This window comes from Pan paniscus, chromosome 11, assembly GCF_029289425.2.
Source record: "Pan paniscus chromosome 11, NHGRI_mPanPan1-v2.0_pri, whole genome shotgun sequence".
NCBI lineage: Eukaryota > Metazoa > Chordata > Mammalia > Primates > Hominidae > Pan > Pan paniscus.
In genome coordinates this window covers 62,430,763-62,453,535 of record NC_073260.2, presented here as the reverse complement: position 1 = coordinate 62,453,535, position 22,773 = coordinate 62,430,763, and positions in this window count along the sequence as shown.

Sequence of the window (22,773 nt, the reverse complement as noted above, 5' to 3'; positions counted from 1 at the left end):
ATCAAACCGAATGGAATTGATTGGAATGGAATGGAGTGGAGTGGAGTGGAGTGGAGGGGATTGGAGTGGAATGGAATGGAATGGAATGGTATAGAATGTAATGTAATGGAATGGAATGGAATAGAGTGCCATGGAATGGGATGGAATCAAACCAAATGGAATGGAAAGGAATGGAATGAAATGCCATCAACCTGAATGGAATGGAATGGAATGAAATGGAAAGGAATGGAATGGAATGGAATGGAATGAATTGGAAAGGAATGGAATGGAATGGAATGGAATCAAACTGAATAAAATGGAATGGAATGGAATGGGATGGAATGGAATGGAATGAAATGGAATGGAATGGAATGGAATGGAATAAACCCGAATGAAATGGAATGTAATGGAATGGAATGGAATAGAATGGAATGGAATGGAATGGAATAAATCGGAATGGAATTGAATGGAATGGAATCGAATGAAATGGAATCAACACGAACGGAATGGAATGGAATGGAATGGAATCCATACGAATGGAATGGAATGGAAAGGAATCAACCCGAATGGAATGGATTGGAATGGAATGGAATGGAATGGAATCTACCGGATTGGAATGGAATGGAATGGAATGGAATCAACCGGAATGGAATGGAATGGAATGGAATGGAATCAACCCGAATAAAATGGAATGGAAAGGAATGGAATGGAATGAAATGGAATGGAATGGAATCACCCCAATTGAATGGAATGGAATGGAATGGAATCAACCCGAATGGAATGGAATGGAATGGAATCAACCGGAATGGAATGGAATGGAAAGGAATGGAATGGAATGGAAAGGAATCAACCCAAATGGTATTGGATGGAGTGGAGTGGAATGGAATGGAATGGAATGAAATTGAATGGAATGGAATCAACCCGAATGGAATGGAATGGAATGGAATGGAATGGAATGGAATTGAATGGAATGGAATGGAATCAACCCGAATGGAATTGATTGGAATGGAATGGAGTGGAGTGGAGTGAAGTGGAGTGGACGGGATAGGAGTCGAATGCAATGGAATGGAATGGAATAGAATGGAATGGAATGGAATAGAATGGAATGGAATGGAATGCAATAGAGTGCAATGGAATGGGATGGAATCAACCCAAATGGAATGGAAAGGAATGGAATGAAATGACATCAACCCGAATGGAATGGAATGGAATGAAATGGAAAGGAATGGAATGGAATGGAATGGAATGGAATCAAACCGAATAAAATGGAATGTAATGGAATGGGAGGGAATGGAATCCACCGGAATGGAATGGAATGGAATGGAATCCAATGGGATGGAATGGAATGGGAGGGAATGGAATCCACCGGAATGGAATGGAATGGAATGGAATCCACTGGAATGGAATGGAATTGAATGGAATGGAATGGAATGAAATGGAATCAACCGGAATGGAATGTAATGGAATGGAATCAACCCGAATAGAATGGAAGGGAATGGAATGGGACAGAATGGAATCACCCCAATGGAATGGAATGGAATCAACAGGAATGGAATGGAATGGACTGGAAAGGAATGGAATGGAATAAACCCGAATGGAATGGAATAGAATGGAATGGAATGGAATGGAATGGAATGGAATGGAATGGAATCACCCAAATGGAATGGACTGGAATGCAATAGAATGGAGTGGAATCAACCCGAATAGAATGAAATGGAATGGAATGGAATGGAATGGAATAGAATGGAATGGAACGGAATGGAATCAACACGAATGGAATGGAATGGAATGGAATGGAATGGAATCAACCTGAATGGAATGGGATGGAATCAACCGGAATGGAATGTAATGGAATGGAATGGAATGGAGTCAAAAGTAATGGAATGGAATGGAAGCGAATCAACCCGAATGTAATGTAATGGAATGGAATGGAATGGAATGGAATGGAACGGAATGGAATGGAATGGAAGCGAATCAACCCGAATGTAATGTAATGTAATGGAATGGAATGGAATGGAACGGAATGGAATGGAATGGAATCAACCCGAATGGAAAGGAATGGAATGGAATGGAATGGAATCAGCCCAAATGGAATGGAATGCAATGGGATGGAATGGAATGGAATGTAATCTACCCAAATGGAATGGAATGGAATGGAATGGAATCAACTCGATTGGAATGTAATGAAATCAACATGAATGGAATGGAATCAACATGAATGGAATGGAATGGAATGGAATGGAATGGAATGGAATGGAATGGAATGGAATGCAATGGAATGGAGTCAACCCGAATGGAATGGAATGGAATGAAAGGAATTGAATGGAAAGGAATGGAATTGAATCAACTGAAATCGAATGGAATGGAATGGAATGGAATGGAATCAACTCGAATGGAATGGAATGGAATGGAATGGAATGGAATGGAATGGAATGGAATCAAACTGAATGGAATGGAATGGAATGGAATGGAACCAACCTGAATGGAATGGAATGGAATGGAATGGAATGGAATGGAATGGAACGGAATGGAATCAACACGAATGGAATGGAAGGGAATGGAATGGAATGGAATGGAATGGAATGGAATCAACCTGAATGAAATGGAATGGAATGGAATGGGATGGAATCAACCGGAATGTAATGTAATGTACTGGAATGGAATGGAGTCAAAGGGAACGGAATGGAATGGAAGCGAATCAACCCGAATGTAATGTAATGGAATGGAATGGAAAGGAATGGAATGGAATCAAACCGAATAAAATTGAATGGAATGGAATGGGATGGAATGGAATGGAATGGAATGGAATGAAATCAACCCGAATGGAATGGAATGGAATGGAATGGAATGGAATCAACCGGAATGGAATGGAATGTAATGGAATGGAATGGAATGGATACAACTCGAATGGAATGGAATGGAATGGAATGCAATGGAATGGAATGGAATGGAACCAACCTGAATGGAATGGAATGGAATGGAATGGAAGGGAATCAACCGGAATGGAATGGAATGTAATGGAATGGAATGGAATGGATACAGCTCGACTGGAATGGAACGGAATGGAATGGAATGGAATTGAACCAACCTGAATGGAATGGCATGGAATGGAATGGAATGGAATGGAATGGATTCAACACGAATGGAATGGAATGGAATGGAATGGAATGGAATGGAATGGAATGGAATGGAATCAACCCTAATGGAATGGAATGGAATGGAATGGAAGGGAATCAATACGAATGGAATGGAATGGAATGGAATGGAACAGAATCAACCAGAATGGAAAGGAATGGAATGGAATGGAAAGGAGTAGAATCAACCTGAATGGAATGCAATGGAATGGAATGGAATGGAATCAGCCCAAATGGAATGGAATGCAATGGGATGGAATGGAATGGAATGGAATCTACCCAAATGGAATGGAATGGAATGGAATGGAATCAACTCGATTGGAATGTAATGAAATCAACATGAATAGAATGGAATCAACATGAAGGGAATGGAATGGAATGGAATGGGATGGAATGCAATGGAATGGAGTCTACCCGAATGGAATGGAATGGAATGAAAGGAATTGAATGCAAAGGAATGGAATTGAATCAACTGGAATGGAATGGAATGGAATGGAATGGAATGGAATGGAATGGAATCAACTCGAATGGAATGGAATGGAATGGAATGGAATGGAATGGAATGGAATGGAACGGAATGGAATCAACACGAATGGAATGGAAGGGAATGGAATGGAATGGAATGGAATGGAATCAACCTGAATGAAATGGAACGGAATGGAATGGGATGGAATCAACCGGAATGTAATGTAATGTACTGGAATGGAATGGAGTCAAAGGGAACGGAATGGAATGGAAGCGAATCAACCCGAATGGAATGGAATGGAATGGAATGGAATGGAATGGAATGGAAAGGAATGGAATGGAATCAACCCGAATGGAATGGAATGGAATGCAATGCAATGGAATGGAATGGAATCAACCAGAGTGGAATGGAATGGAATGGAATGGAATGGAATGGAATGGAAAGGAATCAAACTGAATAGAATGGAATGGAATGGAATGGAATGGAATGGAATGGAATGGAATGGAATAGAATCAAACGGAATGGAGTGGAATGGAATGCAATGGAATGGAATTGAATGGAATGGTATCAACCCGAATGGAATGGAATGGAATGGAATCAACCCGAATAGAATGGAATGGAATGTAATGGAATGGAATAGAATGGAATCACCCCAATGGAATGGAATGGAATAGAATGGAATGGAATCAACACGAATGGCATGGAATGGAGTGGAATGGAAAGGAATCAACGCGAATGGAATGGATTGGAATGGAATGGAATGGAATGGAATCTATCGGAATGGAATGGAATGGAATGGAATGGAATGGAATGGAATGGAATGGAACGGAATCAACCGGAATGGAATGGAATGGAATGGATTGGAATCAACCCGAATAAAATGGAATGGAAAGGAATGGAATGGAATGAAATGGAATGGAATGGAATCACCCAAATTGAATGGAATGGAATGGAATGGAATCAGCCCAAATGGAATGGAATGCAATGGGATGGAATGGCATGGAATGGAATCTACCCAAATGGAATGGAATGGAATGGAATGGAATGAACTTGATTGGAATGTAATGAAATCAACATGAATGGAATGGAATCAACATGAATGGAATGGAGTGGAATGGAATGGTATGGGATGCAATGGAATGGAGTCAACCCGAATGGAATGGAATGGAATGAAAGGAATTGAATGCAAAGGAATGGAATTGAATCAACTGCAGTGGAATGGAATGGAATGGAATGGAATGGAATGAACTCAAATGGAATGGAATGGAATGGAATGGAATGGAATGGAACCAAACTGAATGGAATGGAATGGAATGGAACCAACCTGAATGGAATGGAATGGAATGGAATGGAACGGAATGGAATCAACACGAATGGAATGGAAGGGAATGGAATGGAATGGAATCAACCTGAATGAAATGGAATGGAATGGAATGGGATGGAATCAACTGGAATGTAATGTAATGTACTGGAATGGAATGGAGTCAAAGGGAACGGAATGGAATGGAAGCGAATCAACCCGAATGTAATGTAATGTAATGGAATGGAATGGAATGGAATGGAAAGGAATGGAATGGAATCAACCCGAATGGAATGGAATGGAATGGAATGGAATGGAATGGAATGGAATCAAACAGAGTGGAATGGAATGGAATGGAATAGAATCAACCCGAATGGAATGGAATGGAATGGAATGGAATGGAATGGAATGGAAAGGAATCAAACTGAATAGAATGGAATGGAATGGAATGGAATGGAATGGAAAGGAATGCAATGGAAAGGAGTGGAATGGAATGGAATTGAATGGAGTCAACCCGAATGGAATGGAATGGAATGAAATGGAATGGAATGGAATGGAATGGAATGGAATGGAATCAACGGGAATGGAACGAAATGGAATGGAATGCAATGGAAAGGAATCAAACTGAATGGAATGGAATGGAATGGAATGGAATGGAATGGAATGGAATAGAATCAACAGGAATGGAATGGAATGGAATGGAATGGAATGGAATGGAATGGAATGGAATCAATCCGAATGGAATGCAATGGAATGGAATCAACCCGAATGGAATGGAATGGAATGGAACGTAACGGAATAGAATCGCATCTTCCCAATGGAATGGAATGGAACGGAGTGGAATGGAATGGAATGGAATGGAATGGAATGGAACCAACCCGAATGAAATGGAATGGAATGGAATGGAATGGAATGGAAAGGAATCAAACTGAATAGAATGCAATGGAATGGAATGGAATGGAATGGAATGGAATGGAAAGGAATGGAATGGAAAGGAATGGAATGGAATGGAATTGAATGGAGTCAACCCGAATGGAATGGAATGGAATGAAATGGAATGGAATGGAATGGAATGGAATGGAATGGAATCAACGGGAATGGAACGAAATGGAATGGAATGGAATGGAAAGGAATCAAACTGAATGGAATGGAATGGAATGGAATGGAATGGAATGGAATAGAATCAACAGGAATGGAATGGAATGGAATGGAATGGAATGGAATGGAATCAATCCGAATGGAATGTAATGGAATGGAATCAACCCGAATGGAATGGAATGGAATGGAATGGAACGGAACTGAATAGAATCGCATCACCCCAATGGAATGGAATGGAACGGAGTGGAATGGAATGGAATGGAATGGAATGGAATGGAATGGAACCAACCCGAATGAAATGGAATGGAATGGAATGGAATGGAATAGAATGGAATGGAATGGAATGGAATCAAACGGAATGGAATGGAATGGAATGGAATCGAATGAAATGGAATCAACACGAATGTCATGGAATGGAATGGAATGGAAAGGAATCAACCCGAATGGAATGGATTGGAATGGAATGGAATGGAATGGAATCTATCGGAATGGAATGGAATGGAATGGAATTGAATGGAATGGAATGGAACGGAATCAACCGGAATGGAATGGAATGGAATGGATTGGAATCAACCCGAATAAAATGGAATGGAAAGGAATGGAATGGAATGAAATGGAATGGAATGGAATCACCCAAATTGAATGGAATGGAATGGAATGGAATCAACCCGAATGGAATGGAATGGAATCAACCGGAATGGAATGCAATGGAAAGGAATGGAATGGAATAGAATGGAATGGAATCCACCCGAATGGAATGAAATGGAATGGAATGGAATGGAACCAACCTTTATGGAATGGAATGGAATGGAATTGAATGGAATGGAATGGAATGGAACGGAGTGGAATCAACACGAATGGAATGGAAGGGAGTGGAATGGAATGGAATGGAATGGAATCAACCTGAATGTAATGGAATGTGATGGAATCAACCGGAATGTAATGGAATGGAATGGAATGGAATGGAGTCAAAGGGAACGGAATGGAATGGAAGCGAATCAACCCGAATGTAATGTAATGGAATGGAATGGAATGGAATGGAGCGGAATGGAATGGAATGGAATCAACCCGAATGGATAGGAATGGAATTTAATGGAATGGAATGGAATGGAATCCACCCGAATGGAATGGAATGGAATGGAATGGAATGGAATGGAATGGAATCAACCCGAATGGAACGGAATGGAATGGAATGGAATCAACGCGAATGGAACTAAATGGAATGGAATGGAATGGAAGGGAAGCAAACTGAATAGAATGGAATGGAATGGAATGGAATGGAATGGAATGGAGTAGAATCAAAAGGAATGCAGTGGAATGGAATGGAATGGAATGGAATGGAATGGAATGGAATGAAAGCAACCCGAATGGAACGGAATGGAGTCAACCCGAATGCAATGGAAAGGAATGGAATGGAATGGAATGGAACGGAACGGAATTGTATCGAATCACCCCAATGGAATGGAATGGAATGGAATGGAATGGAATGGAACGGAGTGGAATGGAATGGAATGGAATTGAATGACATGGAATCAACACGAATGGCATGGAATGGAATGGAATGGAAAGGAATCAACCCGAATGGAATGGATTGGAATGGAATGGAATGGAATGGAATCTACCGGAATGGAATGGAATGGAATGGAATGGAAAGGAATGGAATGGAATGGAACGGAATCAACTGGAATGGAATGGAATGTAATGGAGTGGAATCAACCCGAATAAAATGGAATGGAAAGGAATGGAATGGAATGAAATGGAATGGAATGGAATCACCCCAATTGAATGGAAAGGAATGGAATGGAATCAACCCGAATGGAAGGGAATACAATCAACCGGAATGGAATGGAATGGAAAGGAATGGAATGGAATGGAATGGAAAGGAATCAACTCGAATTGAATGGAATGGAGTGGAATGGAATGGAATGGAATGGAATGGAATGGAACGGAATCAACCCGAATGGAATGGAATGGAATGGAATGGAATGGAATGGAATGGAATGGAATGGAATCAACCAGAATGGAATTGATTGGAATGGAATGGAGTGGAGTGGAGTGGAGTGGAGGGGATTGGAGTGGAATGGAATGGAATGGAATGGAATGGAATGGAATGGAATAGAATGGACTGGAATGGAATGGAATGGAATAGAGTGCAATGGAATGGGATGGAATCAACCCAAATGGAATGGAAAGGAATGGAATGAAATGCCATCAACCCGAATGGAATGGAATGGAATGAAATGGAAAGGAATGGAATGGAATGGAATGGAATGGAAACAAACCGAATAAAATGGAATGGAATGGAATGGGAGTGAATGGAATCCACCGGAATGGTATGGAATGGAATGGAATGGAATCCACTGGAATGGAATGGAATAGAATGGAATGGAATGGAATGGAATCAACCGGAATGGAATGTAATGGAATGGAGTCAACTCGAATAGAATGGAATGGAATGGAATGGAAAAGAATGGAATCACCCCAATGGAATGGAATGGAATGGATTGGAATCAACACGAATGGAATGGAATGGAATGGAAAGGAATGGAATGGAATCAACCCGAATGGAATGGAATGGAATGGAATGGAATGGAATGGAATGGAATCACCCAGTATGGTATGGACTGGAATGCAATGGAATGTAGTGGAATCAACCCTAATAGAATGGAATGGAATGGAATGGAATGGAATGGAATCAACTCGAATGGAATGGAAAGGAATGTAATGGAACCAAACTGAATGGAATGGAATGGAATGGAATGGAATGGAAAGGAACCAAACTGAGTGGAATGGAATGGAATGGAATGGAAAGGAATGGAACGGAATGGAATCAACACGAATGGAATGGAAGGGAATGGAATGGAATGGAATGCAATGGAATCAACCTGAATGGAATGGAATGGAATGGAATGGGATGGAATCAACCGGAATGTAATGTAATGTACTGGAATGGAATGGAGTCAAAGGGAACGGAATGGAATGGAAGCGAATCAACCCGAATGTAATGGAATGGAATGAAATGGAATGGAATGCAATGGAATGGAATGGAAAAGAATGGAATGGAATGGAATCAACCCGAATGGAAGGAAATGGAATGGAATGGAACGGAATGGAATGGAATCCACCCGAATGGAATTGAATGGAATGGAATGGAAAGGAATGGAATGGAAAGGAATGGAATGGAATCAACCCGAATGGAATGGAATGGAATGGAATGGAATGGAATGGAATGGAATGGAATGGAATCAACACGAATGGAATGGAATGGAATGGAATGGAATGGAATGGAATGGAATCAACGCGAATGGAACTAAATGGAATGGAATGGAATGGAAAGGAATCAAACTGAATAGAAGGGAATGGAATGGAATGGAATGGAATGGAGTGGAAGTGAATAGAATCAAACGGAATGGAGTGGAATGGAATGGAATGGAATGGAATTCAATGGAATGGAATCAACCCGTATGGAATGGAATGGAATGGAATCAACCCGAATAGAATGGAATGGAATGGAATGGAATGGAATAGAATGGAATCACCCCAATGGAATGGAATGGAATGGAATGGTATCAACACGAATGGAATGGAATGGAAAGGAATGGAATGAAATGGAGTCAACCCGAATGGAATGGAATGGAATGGAATGCAATAGAATGGAATGGAATGGGGTGAACGGAATGTAATGTAATGGAATGGAATTGAATGGAACGGAGTCAAGCCGAATGGAATGGAATGGCATGGAATCAACCTGAATAGAATGGAATGGAATGGAATCAACCTGAATAGAATAGAATGGAATGCAATGGAATGTAATGGAATGGATTGGAAAGGAATCAAACTGAATGGAATGGAGTGGAATGGATTCAGCCTGAATGGAATGGAATGAAATGGAATGCAATGGAATGGAATCAACCTGAATGGAATGGAATGGAATGGAATGGGAGGGAAACAACCGGAATGGAATGTAATGGAATGTGATGGAATGGAGTCAAACCGAATGGAATGGAACGGAAGCGAATCAACCAGAATGTAATGGAATGGAATGGGATGGAATGGAACGGAATGGAATGGAATGGAATCAACCCGAATGGAATGGAATGGAATGGAATGTAAAGGAATGGAATGGAAAGGAATGGAATGGAAAGAAATGGAATGGAGTCAACCCGAATGGAATAGAATGGAATGAAATGGAATGGAATGGAATGGAATGGAATCAACGCGAATGGAACGAAATGGAATGGAATAGAATGGAAAGGAATCAAACTGAATGGAATGGAATGGAATGGAATGGAATGGAATGGAATGGAATGGAAGAATCAAAAGGAATGGAGTGGAATGGAATGGAATGGAATGGAATGGAATCAATCCGAATGGAATGCAATGGAATGGAATCAACCCGAATGGAATGGAATGGAATGGAACGGAACGGAATAGAATCGCATCACCCCAATGGAATGGAATGGAATGGAGGGGAATGGAATGGAATGGAATCGAATGACATGGAATCAACACGAATGGCATGGAATGGAATGGAATGGAAAGGAATCAACCCGAATGGAATGGATTGGAATGGAATGGAATGGAATGGAATCTACCGGAATGGAATGGAATGGAATGGAATGGAACGGAATCAACTGGAATGGAATGGAATGTAATGGAGTGGAATCAACCCGAATAAAATGGAATGGAAAGAATGGAATGGAATGAAATGGAATGGAATGGAATCACCCCAATTGAATGGAAAGGAATGGAATGGAATCAACCCGAATGGAAGGGAATACAATCAACCGGAATGGAATGGAATGGAAAGGAATGGAATGGAATAGAAAGGAATCAACTCGAATTGAATGGAATGGAGTGGAATGGAATGGAATGGAATGGAATTGAATGGAACGGAATCAACCCGAATGGAATGGAATGGAATGGAATTGAATGGAATGGAATGGAATCAACCAGAATGGAATTGATTGGAATGGAATGGAGTGGAGTGGAGTGGAGTGGAGGGGATTGGAGTGGAATGGAATGGAATGGAATGGAATAGAATGGAATGGAATAGAATGGACTGGAATGGAATGGAATGGAATAGAGTGCAATGGAATGGGATGGAATCAACCCAAATGGAATGGAAAGGAATGGAATGAAATGCCATCAACCCGAATGGAATGGAATGGAATGAAATGGAAAGGAATGGAATGGAATGGAATGGAATGGAATCAAACCGAATAAAATGGAATGGAATGGAATGGGAGTGAATGGAATCCAACGGAATGGTATGGAATGGAATGGAATGGAATTCACTGGAATGGAATGGAATAGAATGGAATGGAATGGAATGGAATCAACCGGAATGGAATGTAATGGAATGGAATCAACTCGAATAGAATGGAATGGAATGGAATGGAAAAGAATGGAATCACCCCAATGGAATGGAATGGAATGGATTGGAATCAACACGAATGGAATGGAATGGAATGGAAAGGAATGGAATGGAATCAACCCGAATGGAATGGAATGGAATGGAATGGAATGGAATGGAATGGAATCACCCAGTATGGTATGGACTGGAATGCAATGGAATGTAGTGGAATCAACCCTAATAGAATGGAATGGAATGGAATGGAATGGAATGGAATCAACCTGAATGGAATGGAATGGAATCACCCTGTATGGTATGGACTGGAATGCAATGGAATGTAGTGGAATCAACCCTAATAGAATGGAATGGAATGGAATGGAATGGAATGGAATGGAATCAACCTGAATGGAATGGAATGGAATGGAATGCAATGGAATGGGATGGAATCAACCGGAATGGAATGTAATGGAATGTAATGGAATGGAGTCAAACCTAATGGAATGGAATGGAAGGGAATCAACCCGCAGGTAATGGAATGGAATGGAATGGAATGGAATGGAATGGAATGGAAAGGAATGGAATGGAAAGGAATGGAATGGAATGGAATGGAAAGGAATGGAATGGAATCAACCCGGTTGGAATGGAATGGAATGCAATGGAATGGAATGGGATGGAATCAACCGGAGTGGAATGGAATGGAATGGAATGGAATCAACCCGAATAGAATACAATGGAATGGAATCAACCTGAATGGAATAGAATGGAATGCAATGGAATGGAATGGAATGGCATGGAATGGATTGGAATGGAATCAAACTGAACGTAATGGAGTGGAATGGAATCAACCTGAATGGAATGGAATGGAATGGAATGGAATCAACCTGAACGGAATGGAATGGAATGGGATGGAAACAACCGGAATGGAATGTAAAGGAATGGAATTTAATGGAGTCAAACCGAATGGAATGGAATGGAAGCAAATCAACCAGAATGTAATGTAATGGAATGGAATGGAATGGGACGGAATGGAACGGAATGGAATGGAATGGAAGCAACCCGAATGGAATGGAATGGAATGGAATGGAACGGAATGGAATGGAATGGAATCCACCCGAATGGAATGAAATGGAATGGAATGGAATGGAAGCCACCTGAATGGAATGGAATGGAATGGAATGGAATGGAATGGAATGGAACGGAATGGAATCAACACGAATGGAAATAGGGAATGTAATGGAGTCAACCTGAATGGAATGGAATGGAATGGAATGGGATGGAATCAACCGGAATGTAATGTAATGGAATTGAATGGAATGGAGTCAAAGGGAACGGAATGGAATGGAAGCGAATCAACCCGAATGTAATGGAATGGAATGGAATGGAATGGAATGGAATGGAATGGAAGTGAATAGAATCAAACGGAATGGAGTGGAATGGAATGGAATGGAATGGAATTGAATGGAATGGAATCAACCCGTATGGAATGGAATGGAATGGAATCAACCCGAATAAAATGGAATGGAATGGAATGGAATGGAATAGAATGGAATCACCCCAATGGAATGGAATGGAATGGAATGGAATGGAATGGAATCAACACGAATGGAATGGAATGGAAAGGAATGGAATGGAATGGAATCAACCCGAATGGAATGGAATGGAATGGAATGCAATAGAATGGAATGGAATGGGGTCAACGGAATGTAATGTAATGGAATGGAATGGAATGGAATGAAAAGTAATGGAATGGAAAGGAATGGAATGGAAAGGAATGGAATGGAGTCAACCCGAATGGAATGGAATGGTATGAAATGGAATGGAATGGAATGGAATGGTATCAACGCGAATGGAACGAAATGGAATGGAATGGAATGGAAAGGAATCAAACTGAATGGAATGGAATGGAATGGAATGGAATGGAATGGAATGCAATAGAATCAAAAGGAATGGAATGGAATGGAATGGAATGGAATGGAATGGAATGGAATGGAATCAATCCGAATGGAATGCAATGGAATGGAATCAACCCGAATCGAATGGAATGGAATGGAATGGAACGGAACGGAATAGAATCGCATCACCCCAATGGAATGGAATGGAACGGAGTGGAATGGAATGGAATGGAATCGAATGAAATGGAATCAACACGAATGGCATGGAATGGAATGGAATGGAAAGGAATCAACCCGAATGGAATGGATTGGAATGGAATGGAATGGAATGGAATCTACCGGAATGGAATGGAATGGAATGGAATGGAACGGAATCAACTGGAATGGAATGGAATGTAATGGAGTGGAATCAACCCGAATAAAATGGAATGGAAAGGACTGGAATGGAATGAAATGGAATGGAATGGAATCACCCCAATTGAATGGAAAGGAATGGAATGGAATCAACCCGAATGGAATGGAATGGAATCAACCGGAATGGAATGGAATGGAAAGGAATGGAATGGAATGGAAAGGAATCAACTCGAATTGAATGTAATGCAGTGGAATGGAATGGAATGGAATGGAATGGAATGGAACGGAATCAACCCGAATGGAATGGAATGGAATGGAATTCAATGGAATGGAATGGAATCAACCAGAATGGAATTGATTGCAATGGAAAAGAGTGGAGTGGAGTGGATTGGAGGGGATTGGAGTGGAATGGAATGGAATGGAATGGAATAGAATGGAATGGAATGGAATGGAATGGAATGGAAGAGAGTGCAATGGAATGGGATGGAATCAACCCAAATGGAATGGAAAGGAATGGAATGAAATGCCATCAACCCGAATGGAATGGAATGGAATGGAATGAAATGGAAAGGAATGGAATTGAATGGAATGGAATGGAATGAAACCGAATAAAATGGAATGGAATGGAATGGGAGTGAATGGAATCCACCGGAATTGAATGGAATGGAATGGAATGGAATGGAATGGTATGAACGCTAATGGAACGAAATGGAATGGAATGGAATGGAAAGGAATCAAACTGAATGGAATGGAATGGAATGGAATGGAATGGAATGCAATAGAATCAAAAGGAATGGAATGGAATGGAATGGAATGGAATGGAATGGAATGGAATGGAATGGAATCAATCCGAATGGAATGCAATGGAATGGAATCAACCCGAATGGAATGGAATGGAACGGAACGGAATAGAATCGCATCACCCCAATGGAATGGAATGGAACGGAGTGGAATGGAATGGAATGGAATCGAATGAAATGGAATCAACACGAATGGCATGGAATGGAATGGAATGGAAAGGAATCAACCCGAATGGAATGGATTGGAATGGAATGGAATGGAATGGAATCTACCGGAATGGAATGGAATGGAATGGAATGGAATGGAATGGAATGGAACGGAATCAACTGGAATGGAATGGAATGGAATGGAGTGGAATCAACCCGAATAAAATGGAATGGAAAGGACTGGAGTGGAATGAAATGGAATGGAATGGAATCACCCCAATTGAATGGAAAGGAATGGAATGGAATCAACCCGAATGGAATGGAATGGAATCAACCGGAATGGAATGGAATGGAAAGGAATGGAATGGAAAGGAATCAACTCGAATTGAATGGAATGGAGTGGAATGGAATGGAATGGAATGGAATGGAATGGAATGGAACGGAATCAACCCGAATGGAATGGAATGGAATGGAATTCAATGGAATGGAATGGAATCAACCAGAATGGAATTGATTGCAATGGAAAGGAGTGAAGTGGAGTGGAGTGGAGGGGATTGGAGTGGAATGGAATGGAATGGAATGGAACGGAATCAACCCGAATGGAATGGAATGGAATGGAATTCAATGGAATGGAATGGAATCAACCAGAATGGAATTGATTGCAATGGAAAGGAGTGGAGTGGAGTGGAGTGGAGGGGATTGGAGTGGAATGGAATGGAATGGAATGGAATAGAATGGAATGGAATGGAATAGAGTGCAATGGAATGGGATGGAATCAACCCAAATGGAATGGAAAGGAATGGAATGAAATGCCATCAACCCGAATGGAATGGAATGGAATGGAATGGAATGAAATGGAAAGGAATGGAATGGAATGGAATGGAATGGAATCAAACCGAAGAAAATGGAATGGAATGGAATGGGAGTGAATGGAATCCACCGGAATGGAATGGAATGGAATGGAATGGAATCCACTGGAATGGAATGGAATAGAATGGAATGGAATGGAATGGAATCAACCGGAATGGAATGTAATGGAATGGAATCAACTCGTATAGAATGGAATGGAATGGAATGGAAAAGAATGGAATCACCCCAATGGAATGGAATGGAATGGAATGGAATGGAATCAACACGAATGGAATGGAATGGAATGGAAAGTAATGGAATGGAATCAACCCGAATGGAATGGAATGGAATGGAATGGAATGGAATGGAATGGAATCACCCAGTATGGTATGGACTGGAATGCAATGGAATGTAGTGGAATCAACCCTAATAGAATGGAATGGAACGGAATGGAATGGAATCAACCTGAATGGAATGGAATGGAATGCAATGGAATGGGATGGAATCAAACGGAATGGAATGTAATGGAATGTAAGGGAATGGAGTCAAACCTAATGGAATGGAATGGAAGCGAATCAAACCGCATGTAATGGAATGGAATGGAATGGAATGGAATGGAGTGGATTCCACCCGAATGGAATGGAATGGAAAGGAATGGAAAAGAATGGAATGGAAAGGAATGGAATGGAATCAACCCGATTGGAATGGAATGGAATGCAATGGAATGGAATGGGATGGAAACAACCGGAGTGGAATGGAATGGAATGGAATGGAATCAACCCGAATAGAATACAATGGAATGGAATCAACCTGAAAGGAATAGAATGGAATGCAATGGAATGGAATGGAATGGCATGGAATGGATTGGAATGGAATCAAACTGAACGTAATGGAGTGGAATGGAATCAACCTGAATGGAATGGAATGGAATGGAATGGAATCAACCTGAACGGAATGGAATGGAATGGAATGGAATGCGATGGAAACAACCGGAATGGAATGTAAAGGAATGGAATTTAACGGAGTCAAACCGAATGGAATGGAATGGAAGCGAATCAACCAGAATGTAATGGAATGGAATGGAATGGAATGGGACGGAATGGAACGGAATGGAATGGAATGGAAGCAACCCGAATGGAATGGAATGGAATGGAATGGAACGGAATGGAATGGAATGGAATCCATACGAATGGAATGAAATGGAATGGAATGGAATGGAACCAACCTGAATGGAATGGAATGGAATGGAATGGAATGGAATGGAATGGAACGGAATGGAATCAACACGAATGGAATGATAGGGAATGGAATGGAGTCAAACTGAATGGAATGGAATGGAATGGAATGGGATGGAATCAACCGGAATGTAATGGAATGGAATGGAATGGAATGGAGTCAAAGGGAACGGAATGGAATGGAAGCGAATCAACCCGAATGTAATGGAATGGAATGGAATGTAATGGAATGGAATGGAATGGAACGGAATGGAATGGAATGGAATCAACCCGAATGGAAAGGAATGGAATGGAATGGAATGGAATGGAATGGAATGGAATCCACCCGAATGGAATGGAATGGAAAGGAATGGAATGGAAAGGAATGGAATTGAATCAACCCGAATGGAATGGAATGGAATGGAATGGAATGGAATGGAATGGAATCAACCCGAATGGACTGGAATGGAATGGAATGGAATGGAATGGAATGGAATCCACCCGAATGGAATGAAATGGAATGGAATGGAATGGAACCAACCTATATGGAATGGAATGGAATGGAATGGAATGGAACGGAGTGGAATCAACACGAATGGAATCGAAGGGAATGGAATGGAATGGAAGGGAATGGAATGGAATCAACCTGAATGGAATGGAATGGAATGGAATGGGATGGCATCAACCGGAATGTAATGTAATGTACTGGAATGGAATGGAGTCAAAGGGAACGGAATGGAATGGAAGCGAATCAACCCGAATGTAATGGAATGGAATGGAATGGAATGGAATGGAATGGAATGGAATGGAAAAGAATGGAATGGAATGGAATCAACCCGAATGGAAAGAAATGGAATGGAAAGGAACGGAATGGAATGGAATCCACCCGAATGGAATGGAATGGAATGGAATGGAAAGGAATGGAATGGAAAGGAATGGAATGGAATCAACCCGAATGTAATGGAATGGAATGGAATGGAATGGAATGGAATGGAATGGAATCAACACGAATGGAATGGAATGGAATGGAATGGAATGGAATGGAATCAACGCGAATGGAACTAAATGGAATGGAATGGAATGGAGAGGAATCAAACTGAATAGAATGGAATGGAAAGAATGGAATGGAATGGAAGTGAATAGAATCAAACGGAATGGAGTGGAATGGAATGGAATGGAATGGAATTGAATGGAATGGAATCAACCCGTATGGAATGGAATGGAATGGAATCAACCCGAATAGAATGGAATGGAATGGAATAGAATGGAATCACCCCAATGGAATGGAATGGAATGGAATGGAATGGAATCAACACGAATGGAATGTAATGTAATGGAATGGAATGGAATGGAACGGAGTCAAGCCGAATGGAATGGAATGGAATGGAATCAACCTGAATAGAATGGAATGGAATGGAATCAACCTGAATAGAATACAATAGAATGCAATGGAATGGGACGGAATGGAACGGAATGGAATGGAATGGAATCAACCCGAATGGAAAGGAATGGAATGGAATGGAGTGGAATGGAATGGAATCCACCCGAATGGAATGGAATGGAAAGGAATGGAATGGAAAGGAATGGAATGGAATCAACCCGAATGGAATGGAATGGAATGGAATGGAATGGAATCAACCCGAATGGACTGGAATGGAATGGAATGGAATGGAATGGAATGGAATGGAATCCACCCGAATGGAATGAAATGGAATGGAATGGAATGGAACAAACCTATATGGAATGGAATGGAATGGAATGGAATGGAATGGAACGGAGTGGAATCAACACGAATGGAATCAAAGGGAATGGAATGGAATGGAAGGGAATGGAATGGAATCAACCTGAATGGAATGGAATGGAATGGAATGGGATGGCATCAACCGGAATGTAATGTAATGTACTGGAATGGAATGGAGTCAAAGGGAACGGAATGGAATGGAAGCGAATCAACCCGAATGTAATGGAATGGAATGGAATGGAATGGAATGGAATGGAATGGAATGGAATGGAGCGGAATGGAATGGAATGGAATCAACCCGAATGGATAGGAATGGAATTTAATGGAATGTAGTGGAATGGAATCAACCCGAATGGAATGGAATGGAAAGGAATGGAATGGAAAGGAATGGAATGGAATCAACCCGAATGGAATGGAATGGAATGGAATGGTATGGAATGGAATGGAATGGAATGAAATGGAATGGAAACCACCCGAATGGAATGGAATGGAATGGAATGGAATGGAATCAATGCGAATGGAAATAAATGGAATGGAATGGAATGGAAGGGAATCAAACTGAATAGAATGGAATGGAATGGAATGGAATGGAATGGAATGGAATGGAATGGAATAGAATCAAAAGGAATGGAGAGGAATGGAATGGAATGGAATGGAATGGAATGGAATGGAATGAAAGCAACCCGAATGGAATGGAATGGAATGGAGTCAACCCGAATGGAATGGAAAGGAATGGAATGGAATGGAATGGAACGGAATGGAATAGTTTCGAATCACCCCAATGGAATGGAATGGAACGGAATGGAATGGAATGGAATGGAATGGAATGGAATGGAATGGAATCAACGTGAATGGAATGGAATGGAATGGAATAGAATTGAATGGAATGGAATGGAATCAATCAGAATGGAATGGAATGGAATGGAATCGAATGAAATGGAATCAACACGAACGGAATGGAATGGAATGGAATGGAATCCACCCGAATGGAATGGAATGGAATGGAATGGAATGGAATGGAATGGAATGGAAAGGAATCAACCCGAATGGAATGGATTGGAATCTAATGGAATGGAATGGAATGGAATGGAACCTACCGGAATGGAATGGAATGGAATGGAATGGAATGGAATCAACCCGAATAAAATGGAATGGAAAGGAATGGAATGGAATGAAATGGAATCGAATGGAATCACCCCAATGGAATGGAATGGAATGGAATGAAATCAAACCGAAGAGAATGGAATGGAATGGAATGGAATCAAGCGGAATGGAATGGAATGGAAAGTAATGGAATGGAATGGAAAGGAATCAACCCGAATTGAATGGAATGAAGTGGAATGGAATGGAATGGAATGGAATGGAATCAAACCGAATGGAATTGATTGGAATGGAATGGAGTGGAGTGGAGTGGAGTGGAGGGGATTGGAGTGGAATGGAATGGAATGGAATGGAATAGAATGGAATGGAATGGAATGGAATGGAATAGAGTGCAATGGAATGGGATGGAATCAACCCAAATGGAATGGAAAGGAATGGAATGAAATGCCATCAACCTGAATGGAATGGAATGGAATAAAATGGAAAGGAATGGAATGGAATGAATTGGAAAGGAATGGAATGGAATGGAATGGAATGGAATGGAATGGAATCAAACCGAATAAAATGGAATGGAATGGAATGGGATGGAATGGAAAGGAATCCACCGGAATGGAATGGAATGTAATGGAATGGAATGGAATCAAACCAAATAAAATGGAATGGAATGAAAAGGAATGGAATGGAAAGGAATGGAATGGAAAGGAATGGAATGGCGTCAACCCGAATGGAATGGAATGGAATGAAATGGAATGGAATGGAATGGAATGGTATCAACGCGAATGGAACGAAATGGAATGGAATGGAATGGAATGGAAAGGAATCAAACTGAATGGAATGGAATGGAATGGAATGGAATGGAATGGAATGGAATAGAATCAAAAGGAAAGGAATGGAATGGAATGGAATGGAATGGAATGGAATCAATCCGAATGGAATGCAATGGAATGGAATCAACCCGAATGGAATGGAATGGAATGGAATGGAACGGAACGGAATAGAATCGCATCACCCCAATGGAATGGAATAGAACGGAGTGGAATGGAATGGAATGGAATCGAATGAAATGGAATCAACACGAATGGCATGGAATGGAATGGAATGGAAAGGAATCAACCCGAATGGAATGGATTGGAATGGAATGGAATGGAATGGAATCTACCGGAATGGAATGGAATGGAATGGAATGGAACGGAATCAACTGGAATGGAATGGAATGTAATGGAGTGGAATCAACCCGAATAAAATGGAATGGAAAGGAATGGAATGGAATGAAATGGAATGGAATGGAATCACCCCAATTGAATGGAAAGGAATGGAATGGAATCAACCCGAATGGAATGGAATGGAATCAACCGGAATGGAATGGAATGGAAAGGAATGGAAAGGAATGGAAAGGAATCAACTCGAATTGAATGGAATGGAGTGGAATGGAATGGAATGGAATGGAATGGAATGGAATGGAATGGAACGGAATCAACCCGAATGGAATGGAATGGAATGGAATTGAATGGAATGGAATGGAATCAACCAGAATGGAATTGATTGGAATGGAATGGAGTGGAGTGGAGTGGAGTGGAGGGGATTGGAGTGGAATGGAATGGAATGGAATGGAATGGAATGGAATGGAATGGAATACAATGGAATGGAATGGAATGGAATGGAGTGGAATAGAGTGCAATGGAATGGGATGGAATCAACCCAAATGGAATGGAAAGGAATGGAATGAAATGCCATCAACCCGAATGGAATGGAATGGAATGGAATGAAATGGAAAGGAATGGAATGGAATGGAATGGAATGGAATCAAACCGAATAAAATGGAATGGAATGGAATGGGAGTGAATGGAATCCACCGGAATGGAATGGAATGGAATGGAATGGAATCCACTGGAATGGAATGGAATAGAATGGAATGGAATGGAATGGAATCAACCGGAATGGAATGTAATGTAATGGAATCAACTCGAATAGAATGGAATGGAATGGAATGGAAAAGAATGGAATCACCCCAATGGAATGGAATGGAATGGAATGGAATTTAATCAACACGAATGGAATGGAATGGAATGGAAAGGAATGGAATGGAATCAACCCGAATGGAATGGAATGGAATGGAATGGAATGGAATGGAATGGAATGGAATGGAATGGAATCACGCAGTATGGTATGGACTGGAATGCAATGGAATGTAGTGGAATCAACCCTAATAGAATGGAATGGAATGGAATGGAATGGAATCAACCTGAATGGAATGGAATGGAATGCAATGGAATGGGATGGAATCAACCCGTATGGAATGGAATGGAATGGAATCAACCCGAATAGAATGGAATGGAATGGAATGGAATGGAATAGAATGGAATCACCCCAATGGAATGGAATGGAATGGAATGGAATGGAATCAACACGAATGGAATGGAATGGAAAGGAATGGAATGGAATGGAATCAACCCGAATGGAATGGAATGGAATGGAATGCAATAGAATGGAATGGAATGGGGTCAACGGAATGTAATGTAATGGAATGGAATGGAATGGAACGGAGTCAAGCCGAATGGAATGGAATGGAATGGAATCAACCTGAATAGAATGGAATGGAATGGAATCAAACTGAATGGAATAGAATGGAATGCAATGGAATGTAATGGAATGGATTGGAAAGGAATCAAACTGAATGGAATGGAGTGGAATGGAGTCAACCTGAATGGAATGGAATGAAATGGAATGGAATGGAATGGAATCAACCTGAATGGAATGGAATGGAATGGAATGGGATGGAAACAACCGGAATGGAATGTAAAGGAATGCAATGGAATGGAGTCAAACCGAATGGAATGGAACGGAAGCAAATCAACCAGAATGGAATGGAATGGAATGGGATGGAATGGAACGGAATGGAATGGAATGGAATCAACCCGAATGGAATGGAATGGAATGGAATGAAAAGGAATGGAATGGAAAGGAATGGAATGGAAAGGAATGGAATGGAGTCAACCCGAATGGAATGGAATGGAATGAAATGGAATGGAATGGAATGGAAAGGAATCAAACTGAATGGAATGGAATGGAATGGAATGGAATGGAATGGAATAGAATTAAAAGGAATGGAATGGAATGGAATGGAATGGAATGGAATGGAATCAATCCGAATGGAATGCAATGGAATGGAATCAACCCGAATGGAATGGAATGGAGTGGAATGGAATGGAATGGAATCGAATGAAATGGAATCAACACGAATGGCATGGAATGGAATGGAATGGAAAGGAATCAACCCGAATGGAATGGATTGGAATGGAATGGAATGGAATGGAATCTACCGGAATGGAATGGAATGGAATG